Below are 11,683 nucleotides of genomic sequence, written 5' to 3' on the forward strand. Positions count from 1 at the left end.
CATCGTTCCAATGTTGAGAGATTGAGAGATCACTTCGACAGATCAGAGACAGAGAGAAATCAATTCGAGAGAACAAAGAGAGAGAGAGAGATCAGAAGGTGAGATGAGATCGAGGGAGGGAGAGAGAGAGATCAGAGACGAAGAAAGATGAGATCGAGCGATCAGAGGGTGAGATGAAATCGAAGAAGAGAAAGATCAGAGACTATGAAAGATGAGATCGAGGGAAATCGATCAAGAGCGACAGAGAAACAGAGAAAGGAGAGTCCCAATAGCTATTTAATAGGGAAAAAACATGAAATTCGTGGTCTACTAGCCGTCAAATTTGGGCTCAAAAATACGTCGGGCCAGGCCCAACAATTTTTTATGTCAAATTTTGAGGTTTTTACATAGTGAGATACATATCATCTTCATCTTGTTTCATTGCAGCTGTCCCTCGAAACAAATCAAACTGCGTTCCATAGCACCATGGTTCATCAAGATGAATGAAAATGCAATTTTTTAACCCACAAGACTCGGAAACTCAGAGAGATTACTACCTTGGTGCTGTTACCATTTCAAAGCCTGACCAATCAGAGCCATTAATTGTGAAGGTGGCACCACAGTAACTTTAGCAGCAAGAGCAAAAAAACTCATGAGAGGGATAATTAATACAAGCATTTAGAGAGTGAAATTACCTGTAACCCCATTCATTATCATACCAAGACACAAGTTTCACGAACTTCTCATTCAGAGCAATTCCAACCTTTGCATCAAAGATGCTTGACCTGCCAACATGATAAATTAACAACAATAAATAACCATATAAAATCCATATGAAGAAGAAGAAGAAGAAAGAGCGATCTGTACTTACTATATAAATGAGAAGCAAGACTGCCATTGCTCATGTACACGTATTTAGAAAATAATTGAAGGGTATAGTTTTTAACTAAAAGTTGAAGTCTGCTTATAAAATCTAAAAGAGTTGTGATATTTGACTATCTCATGGGCATACTCAATAGACTACGTGACAAGTAGGGGCAGCATAAATCTGTGCTCCTTAGGATACATGGTTCCCTCTAGATACATTTTTTTATGGGAAAGTACAGCCGTGAATCCCGAGGAGAGTAGATCTACGATTTCGAACTTGTCATGTCAGAGTAGTCGATTGAGTTTGCTACGTGGAATAATCAGATTATAATGATTTAAAATCTAAATAAATAAATAATGAAGAGTTGTGGTCAAAGTCTAATATTGGCTCTTCATTACAATAACAAGCCATAGAAAGAGACCCATTATCCAGGTTCAAACTTAATGTTCTGACTTGATCCTTTACTAATAAACTTGTGGAGGGGAGATAATACAAGCCATCCAACAATGTCTTCTTCACTTTTAGTCACATTTTCCTTCATATTTCTTTTCCTCTTCATCCTTTCCTCTGTTTCTCAAGCCACTGTTCCTCCTTCCAAGACATTCAAATTTATCAATCAAGGCAAATTCAGAGAATACATCATAGAGTAAGATGGAAACTACTGAGTTTTAGATGTTTTCAACTCTCCCTTCACACTTTGCTTCTATAACATTGCCCCAAATGCCTACACCCTCACATTACGTATGGGTACCCCTTGTTCTGAATCACTCATGCGATGGGTTTGGGAGGCTACTTAATCGTGGTAAACCCATCCACGAGAATGCCACTCTGACCTTTGGTAGTAATGGCAATCTAGTCCAAAACATGTAATATGAAAGAAAACATTAATATATCAGATGGTTGTTGTATGCAACATGAATCCTGTTTCGTCGTTCAACTCTCATGAGATTTCTCTATGCCATACTCTTAACTTGAGCACAAGTTATTTAAGAGTTTTACCTAAGACTAGAAGTCATAAGGCAGTAAGAGTTGATAGATAATGATGGAGCAGGAATGGGCATAATGGTATGCCCAATTTTACATATTCCCAGAATGTCCCAATTTATCTCTCACTGTATTTGATTCTAACATGTACAAAAAGGTATCTACTTTGGTTCATGGTGATATGTACCTACTCATGGACAGTTATTGCAGTTGAAATATTCTCTTATCTCTAGTATGACCAACTAACGAAAGACTTGCCAATTGCACACGCTAATGAAAATGTAGGTAAATGGATGAACAAGATAAAATTTTAGTGCAAGATATGCAAGTCCTTGTTACTATCGAAAAAAATTGGCTTACGCATGAAATTTTTTCTTTTGTCCACATAGCACACTTAACCATGTTTCGACTCTAGAGGTTCCATTACTTGAGGTGGTTGTGATTTTCTCATATCTTTCAAATTACTTGTGAAGTTGAGGAGGCATAATCAGTAATTTCCTCTCTCACCACTAAACAGAAATTTGAATAATCAACGAAGCAAAAGTACAACGATATTAAATTTGTTCCAAATATGATGGCATTTTGATCACCATCAGGAGTGTACTAACCAGAGCAACTGATAGGACCTCAGCCTAGTCCCAGTTGTGTTATTTTTGAAGATGATGGCATTGGGAGTGGAGCACTCAGGCTTCCCACTCCAGACCCAACCTTCTCCCATTTGGTTGTCATAGATGCAGCATTGCTATGGTTGCTGAAATTGAGTTTCTTGCCTTCAGATTGTCAAGTGTCTCCATGAAATCTGCACACGACGAACCTACACAGGAAATTGAATACTGAAATTGGTACCAATATGATAATATATGAATGAAAAAAATGGTTCAATAGTTTATGCATGATTTTATTAGTAGTTCCTCGTATTAAAGAAAATCAAAAAGGCCATGGATTTAGGTATTAAGAGTGGATATGAACATTCTTAACAGAAAACATGGCTATAGGCAATTAAGTGGATATTCTGTTTCATTCTTTCAGTCCTTCTTGAATTTGTAAGAGCACGTCTCATTAAATCTGAAAAATGGGTTGCACCATTCTAATAATTATTATGAGACCCAACAATGTGGAAAGTGTAACAGCAGAAACTTGATGCCAAAGGAAGTAGTGTTGAAAATTTTTGGATATAATATAATAGGCCCTGTATGACCTCCCCACATGAAAAAATTTCTTTTAACAATGACTTAGGTGTGAGCATCTGATAAATCCCTTCAAACAATTCATGGATGCTTCACTCTAGTAATGCATTAACTAACCCAATTGGGTATCTAATTAGTAATTAATGAATCATTTTTCCTGTATTTCCAGAGTAATCTTGGCAAATAAAAAGTACCCAATATTACATGCGCGGGCAAAATTGTTCAAAATGGATTCCTAAAGTTCAAAATAAATCGACCCAAGTGATAAATTGCAACAAGAGTAAAAACAATTGCATGATGAAGACATAATAAAATAGCACAATCTCATAAATCACAAGACAAATCAATCACTATCCTCCAAGTTACAAAGATACCTAACACACCTAAGAATATCAACACCACCCAACAACACATCCAAAGAAACCGTTTTTTATTCTTAATTGTGCAGGTTTGTGAAATGGAACCTGGTTTTTATAGGGAGTGTGATGTCTTGGTGAGGGTGATACCTGTGTTGATCACTATGATTACCATGAAGACATTCCATCATGCCATTCCAAGGATGACACCATTGATTCCATAATCCGATTAAGTGAGAAAATACAGAAACAAGTCATCATCTCTACAACAGTAAATGAAAATGCTGGAGAGGTCAAGCAGAACAAGTGCATTACATGCAATGCAGTTGTGAGGGACGCCAAGCAATATCGGGAGTACTTTAAAAGCGAATGGCACAAGCATAACCTATCATGGACTTTAAGAGCACCTTAAGTGCAAGTTTTTGTCTTCATGGACATGGACTTTGAATACATATCCACAATCTATCACATTTTTAAGACATTGAGTTACAATATATATATAGAGCTAACATATTGGATGATTAGGTACATATGTCATGTTCTTTACTGATTTTTCCTGTTACAATACACATTTGATTCACATTGCATTTGATGATTGATAGAGAGGTGAATGATAGCTATGATGTAGTACCAATACTATTCTTTGAAGAAAAAGAAAAAAAAACAGATGTCTATACAACCTACTATGCTGGTAAGAAACTGAGTGACAACTACCATCCATATTGACCATTTATAATATGAAACTCCAATTTACCCCTAACACTACCCCCTATTTATCCCAACGTAATAGAAGCTTTGCCAACTCTACAACTCAGATATTGAGAGAACTACCGAAGTATTGCCCAATCTTCCATTGAGCTAACAAGCATAAAAATGTAAAAAAAAATATTTACATAGTATCTTTATATTTTTGGTAGAGTTATCAGTTTTAATTCTTACTCTGGCGAAGTAATTTGGAACACCTCTTTGTACATTATGCACTTGGAAAGATCAGACGAAACAACCAGAGGTTGCCCCTTTCACCACTTGCTTTGCCTTTTTTGGGTTGCATCACTTGCTTTGCCTCTGATTTTTGGGAGTTTGTGACAACGTTCATATTTTAGGTTCTTCCAAAAGTCTGATGATCTGGCATTCATCAGTTATTTTAATCTTTGCAGTTTGTGATCGTCTCTTTAACTGGTTGGGGATTACTTATCTTTGGAGGTTACAAGTTCTTTATTGGAGGCATGAAAGACAAGAAGGAAGAGGTACTTATACTTTTAAATCTCTAGTTACTGATAGAGTTTGAGATAATGTGAATAACCAGGATTGTTTGATCTCTAGAAAGATTCCATTCAATAGAGAAATAGGTAAATTACAAGGGAAAAAAAAAACCCAGCAATAACTATTCTAACTTGTGTGATCTCGTTACAGAAATTGGTCAAAGATTCTCACTAGAGGAGGTTTGTTGGATGATCGGTGGTGGTTTCTGTTATAATATCCCTAAATGCATCTGGATATAAAGTGTTTGCTAGGACTTCACAATCTTTATTTAGGGTGTGAGGGTCTTTTTCTTGGTTTGAAACAGTTCAGTTTTGGATGGTTTTGTTTGTTACAAGACTCTGTTGGATGACAATGATGATAGGTTATAAGCATTGAGAGAGCCACTTTCTTTTGCTTATCTGTCTAATTTACACATATAGGACTCTGATGCATTAAGTAACAGGTTTTTTTTTTTTTCCCCATTAAATTTTCAATTTTATATGTTCTGATGTATTTCATCAGAACATTGATTATGAAGATTGCAAATCTGCCCTTATGTTCTACTCTTTTTAGTGATCTCTCTCCTCTCTTCATTTCTTTTGACATGTTCACCGTTTTATTATCATTCTTCTTTCTGGTTTAGAAATCTGAAATAAAGCTCTCATCCAATCTGATATCCCAGTCATCTCGAACTCAAAGTTAATTGCAAATTTTTGCATAAAAAAGCTAGGGTTTCAACCCGACAACATGTAGAACAATCGTAGTTCAACATCAAAAGAGTACCTGAGATACGAATCCAAATTGAAGATTGAGGAGAGTTTGTGGCAGCTGAGGTTGAGGGTTCAAGTCCCTCCTTTCACTCCTGGCGGTACAGGGCAGATATGGTGGCGAAACAATCCGGCATCAACCTTCACGACAGCGACCACGAAGCTGGTGCTACACGAAGCAACCCTCTAAACAGAAGAAGGGTCGATTGAAACTCCAATCGAGCTCAAACTGAAGAACAAAGGGATAAAACTCTAAGATTTAGGGATTTCAAAGAAATGGAGAGAATGAGAAGAAGAGGAGAAAATGGCTGAACGAAAATGAAGATTTTTGAACCTTCGTCCTCTAACATTACCGCGAAAATTTTGCGCCAAATTTGTTTGGAGTATACACTATAGCAGCGAACCAAACAATCCGCTCTTACTGGAAATTAAAAAAAAATTCCCCCAGCCAAACCAATTAAAACAACCATTTTTTTAGTGGCGGATCTACTCATCCGCTGCTATATTAATTTTTAAAAAAAATATTTAACACACGGCAAATTCATAAATCGAATTTTTTATATTAAAAAAATTAATTTTATAGTGGCGGAAATACTTATCCGCTGCTATATTCAATTTTACAAAAAGAAATTAATTTTTAACGACGGATAAATTCATCCGCTACTATATTCAATCTCACTAAAATGAATTATTTTACCATTTAAAAAATCCTATAGAGGCGGAAATAACAATCCGCTGCTATATTCAATTAAAAATAAATTGATAAAGAGTAGCTCATCAACATAACTTTTTCTACTTAAAAGAAACAGCAAAATAAAAATTGATTTTTTAGTGGCGGATAAATTAATCCGCTGTTATATTCAATTTTTATTAAATATTTAAAATATTCATTTTATAGGGGCGGATATTCTAATCCGCCGCTATATTAAATTTTATAATAAATTGATAAAGAGCAACACATTAACAGAACTTTTTATATTAAAAAATTGAATTTTTTTACTGGCAGATTTTCATATCCGCTGCTATATTCAATTAAAAAAAATTTATAAATAGATCTCACTAAATCGTACTTCTAATATAAAAGAAAATTTGATTTTTAGCGGCGGACATACTGTTCCGCTGCTATAGGAATTGAATATATGAGGTTGGGATTTGTTTTGGGTATCTATCGCGGCGGATACAATTATCCGCTGCAACATGTATATATATAGAGGTGGATAATCGGTTCCGCTGTTATAAAACGCCGCTGTAGGCCAAAAATGTTGTAGTGACCATTTTTAAATATAAGAATGGACACCTTTCTGGATTGTACTCTTAAGTCAAAATCACATAGAGCATATTGATATAAATCATGTGTAGCATAGAGCTAAGAAGTTTCCCAACTCCTACCTTCTATTTTGCCCAATTCAAAAACAATTTCTTTGTCTCAACAGACTCATGAATGTTTTTCCTCTTTTTGTGGACCAAACACTTCGATGATGAGCCTCCTTAATCACTTATAATAACTATTGAATTTGAATATATGCTTTTTAAGAGTTTGGATTATATGCACCCAAGGTGGAGGATTGAAGCCCTCCTCCCAAACCTCAAGACATGTCACTTATGCCATAATCCAAGAAAGATTATGACATTCATGACATCTACTCGAGTATGGTGCATACGTTGTGCACTCTTTTTTACAAACGTGGAATCCACATGAGTATTTTTATGAAATCAATGACAAAACGAAAATGCTAGTCTCAACCTGTGGGCTAAGGCTCTTTACCAACATGAGCATTGGGATGTTAGAATTCCCAATAAAAATGTACCGTACAAGATCTGAATTGATGTAAAGAAAATCTGTATATTTTTTCACAAATCCTAATAGTCACGTTAATGGACAAAAATTGCTTGAATCAGTAAGTTGATGGGTCAGTGGACGCAAAGTGTACGACGTTCTTGAAGTAGACTTGTAGCTATATAGCTACCCAACATAATGGTGCACAGGATCCCAAAATCCCAATCAAGTGATCAACTCAACACACTTGCCTAGTAATTAGTTTCCAGGATCCGAACGCGTGGTATCTGAGGAATACAGCTGAGATAATATCTTTCCATCTAAACCATTAATTGGACACTCAGATGACAAACGACATGAACGTGACGGTTGGGGTTAGAAGATGGAAACTGATCTCTAGGAAATCTCAAATCCTTGATGACGAGCCTCAGCCGTGGGTTGAGGCTAGAAAAGTCCATAGAAATTCCCTTGGAGAGCAAGAAAAGTTATTGTTTTGGTAGGCGAGGAAAACAAGTAGAAGTGAAGAGAACTGTGGTTACGCCGTACGTGGCAAGAAGTTGTTGTGAAGTTACCTCGTCGTCACTTGGTAAAGGCTAGACAAGACAAACCCTTTTTTTGACTTTTATAATTTTCCCCAACTATATAAAGGCAACAATACTTCATCTCTCTCAGACAATCTCTCATGGGGGAACTTAATTAAAGAAGAAGAACAAGAAGAATATATATAAATAACGGGTTCTTCTGGCTGAAGGGCTCTAGCTAGAGAGTGAGTTTTCTCTGAACTCTCTCCCTCAAAGCCTCTCACTCAAACTGAGATCACCCAGTTTGACCTTAAAATCTTTGAGGGCTAGTGTTCAGCAAAGACTCTCTCTCTCTCTCTCTCTCTCTCTCTCTCTCTCACACACACACACACACACACGCACACACACAAACACATGTGCAGACAGACATTGTTCGTTCTTGAACAGGTAATCATAGCTAGGAAGAGGTAAGCTCTGTAACTGCATGTCTAAGTGGGTGCACGTCATAATCTCTTGGGTTGACAGGCAAGTAGTCTGATGATTTTAAAAGTTAAGAGTTGTGATTTTGTAACTCCCCCATGTGGCATACTTAAAATATTCCTGTGATGTGGCATGTGCTAAAACCATTAGATCTTTTTTTTCTTTTTGTCTAATACACAACTGCACATATTTATGGGGATGTGCATATATGTATCCCCCAGGGATAAAATCTATGGTTCTAACACATGCCATATCATGAGAATATTTGAGTTGGCCGCGGTTGTGCACGGAACCATATATATTTTTCCTTGCGATACACAACTACACATCCCCATAAATATGTGCAGTTGTGTATCCTAAGAAAAAAAATTTCTATGATCTTATGCACAATCATGTGGGGGAGAGTCTGAGAGGAATTTGTTGGATGGGGAGTCAATTTATCATTATTCTAAAGTTAAATATCCATATATAATATCTTAGACTGCATAGTCTTGCTAGTTTTGAAAGTCAAATGATATATTATAATCTGTTTGTTTGATGGTCATATTCCCAATTCCACAATAGGGTGGAAATGTGGTATTAAGAATATGTATCCTCCATGGACCCCATTAGGCTTTTAATTTACTTGCCAATGGGTGGTCTCCTTGATTTTTAGTCATTGGATTCTTTTTCTCTTTAACTTTTCCCTCAACCCACGGTTAAGGCTCTCCTTTCCATCAACATAGCCATTAGTGTAACCCACCCATAGGTTGCCTAGGTGGTAAGGGCGAGCATGTGAAGTGTGGGTTAGGCACATGTCATGGGTTCGATTCCCCTCTTGGGTTTTTCTCATGATTTAACTGGGGGACCATGGCGGTGGGTTGCTGTGGTAATCCTCCCCGAGATTAGTCGTGGTGCACGCAAGCTGGCCCGGACACTCGGTTAGCAACAAAAAAAAAAAAACATAGCCATTAGTGTTTCCTAGAGATCATGAATTTCAATCTTTTAGGGATTAGTAAACATTAGTATTTTCCTTCTGAGGCTCTCCATCAACATGATCAACATGGAGTTCAGATCTTAGAGACTCCCCTAGAGAAATTTACCCCTATAATTTTTTTTCCCCTCTTCAAATCCTAACAAACATGTCGATGGAGAGCCTCAAACCTAAAAAAATCCTTTTCCAATGGGTCTGACTCTAAACTTATGAAAAAAAAAATGGAAAATGCTAGCCTCAAGCTCTCAACCCATAGGGTTGAGGCTCTCCATCAACATGATCATTGGGATAGATGTAAGGGATTCTCAAGAAAAATGTATCCCTAGGAAAAAGAGTATTAATCCCTAGATGATCGGAATTGATATCTAGTGTGGGTTGAAGTTGGAAAAGCATGAAAAAAAAAAAACAAAAACCAGGCTCGCACTCATTCATTGCCCCCTCTCCCATACCTTTTCTCAAAATGCACCCAAAATGGCAAGAGATAATTGAGAAAATATGAACCCACTCAGTAACCTGTTATCGATTGGGTCTAAATAGATTCAATGTGTAAAATTTTGAACGTATTCTCTTATTGGCTAATAGAAAATGACTTAAAAGTTATTGAAATTTTTTCAAAATTAGTCATCTTCATGATGATATGATGATGGTTATAATGATGATGAGATCATTTTATCATTAATCCATAAGAGAAAACCAAGGTTATCGACTTAAAAACATGAGGAGGCATCTCAAATATTCACAGAGAGTAAAAGACGATGTCATTAGTATCAAAAAGTTAATAGGTTACACATCATATGAGGGTTCTACCAAAATTTTGAACATGGTCACGCCCCATTATAGATTTAATATAGACTAGCACTTGATGCTGATAGCCAGACTTGTCCAATACCAGCTACAGTTAAGGCAGTTGTAATAGATCATGAGCTGTGTAACAAAGTCACGTGAGAGTCTGTTATTTTAGTTGTTAAAATTTGATACTAGATCTGTTATTTTAACTGATAAAGTTGTTCGATTACAGTTGTTATTGTAACTTGTTCAGATATATATATATATAATGGTAGTTCTCGCTTGTTTCTCATTATTGAGAACAGAGATTTCCAAATCACTTTCTGTCTTGGTATCAGAGCAAGGTTAGGATTTCTTTCTCTCATTTTTTCCTTCGATCCAACCATGACTTCCGCCAGGTCTCAATCTTCTTCTACTTCTGGTTCGATTGAATCTGGTTAAGCTTCATCAATGGCATATGTTCCTGCTTAACAGATGTTCAATCATTATTTACCTGTGAAGCTTAATCGATCCAACTACATCCTATGAAGATCTCAGATTGACAATGTTATCTTTGCCAATGGATTCGAAGATTTCATAAAAGGAACCTCTGTTTGTCCAGCACAGGAGTTAGATTCTAGGGAGATCAATCCTGTTTTCATCACATGGAGAAGACAAGATCGCACTATTTTGAGTTGGATTTACTCTTCTCTCACCCCAGGAATTATGGCTCAGATCATTGGCCATACCACCTCACACTCTGCCTGGGTTGCTTTGGAGAGAATTTTCTCTTCTTCTTCAAGAGCTCGAATCATGCAACTTCAATTAGAATTGCAGAATTCCAAGAAAGGATCTCAGAACATGATTGATTACATCATGAAAATCAAGGGAGCTTCAGATAATCTTGCTGCCATTGGAAAACTTGTATTTGAGCAAGATCAAATATTAAATCTTCTAGGCAGGCTTGGTGTTGATTATAATGCAGTAGTCACTGCAATAAATACAAGAGATATCGAATTTCTCTTGAAGCTGTCCACAACATGTTGTTATCCTTTGAGCATCGTCTTGAGCAATAAAACTCAATTGAGAATGGCTCAAACATATCTGTTAATTTTGCTTCCTCTTCCAACAATAGAGGTGGTGGAAGAAAAAGCTATGGTGGTCGTAGTCAAGAACTACACAAGGTCACAATGGATAGGGATATTACAATAGAAGTCGTGGTTATGGAGGTAGAACTGCACAAGATGGAAGAGGAACCTTCAGTTCTAATAATAAACCTCAATGCCAATTATGTGGCAAATTTGGACATACTGTCCATATTTGTTATCACCGGTTTTATATTTCTTTCCAAGGAGGTCAGAATGACAGCTCTTACTCTCTAGGAAATACAGGAACAATGCCTGTTATGATTGCTTTGTCAAATGCAACTGCAGATGAGAACTAGTTCCTTGATTCAGGTGCTAGTCATCACTTGACTCCAAATCCAGCCAATCTCAACAATGCTACAGCCTACACAAGAAGTGATCGTGTGACTATTGGGAATGGTAAGCAACTTTCCATCTCTAATCTCGGTTCATCGGATCTCGTCTCTAGTACACATTCTTTCCGGCTCAAGAAAGTTTTTCATGTGTCTTTCATCTCAGCACACTTGATTAGTGTGGCTAAGTTTTGTTCGGATAACAATGTTTTGATAAAATTTCACTCTAATTCTTTCTTTGGAAAGGATCAGTATACGAAGAAGGTTCTTTCTCAAGGCAAGCTTGAGAATGGACTATACAGGTTTC

At 36.7% G+C, this 11,683-nt stretch overlaps 1 long non-coding RNA gene across 1 annotated transcript; it reads right to left on the reverse strand.

Moving 5' to 3' along the window:
* Positions 1-386: 386 nt before the first annotated feature.
* Positions 387-2,641, reverse strand: LOC147405304 (uncharacterized). The gene is made up of 4 exons (XR_015175732.1): positions 2,192-2,641; positions 675-758; positions 537-605; positions 387-448 (listed from the first exon to the last, which is right to left on the reverse strand). It is a non-coding gene; the product is annotated as an uncharacterized LOC147405304 (long non-coding RNA).
* Positions 2,642-11,683: the final 9,042 nt, after the last annotated feature.

This window comes from Akebia trifoliata, chromosome 3, assembly GCF_017979445.1.
Source record: "Akebia trifoliata isolate Shusen 1 chromosome 3, ASM1797944v1, whole genome shotgun sequence".
Taxonomy (NCBI): Eukaryota; Viridiplantae; Streptophyta; class Magnoliopsida; order Ranunculales; family Lardizabalaceae; genus Akebia; species Akebia trifoliata.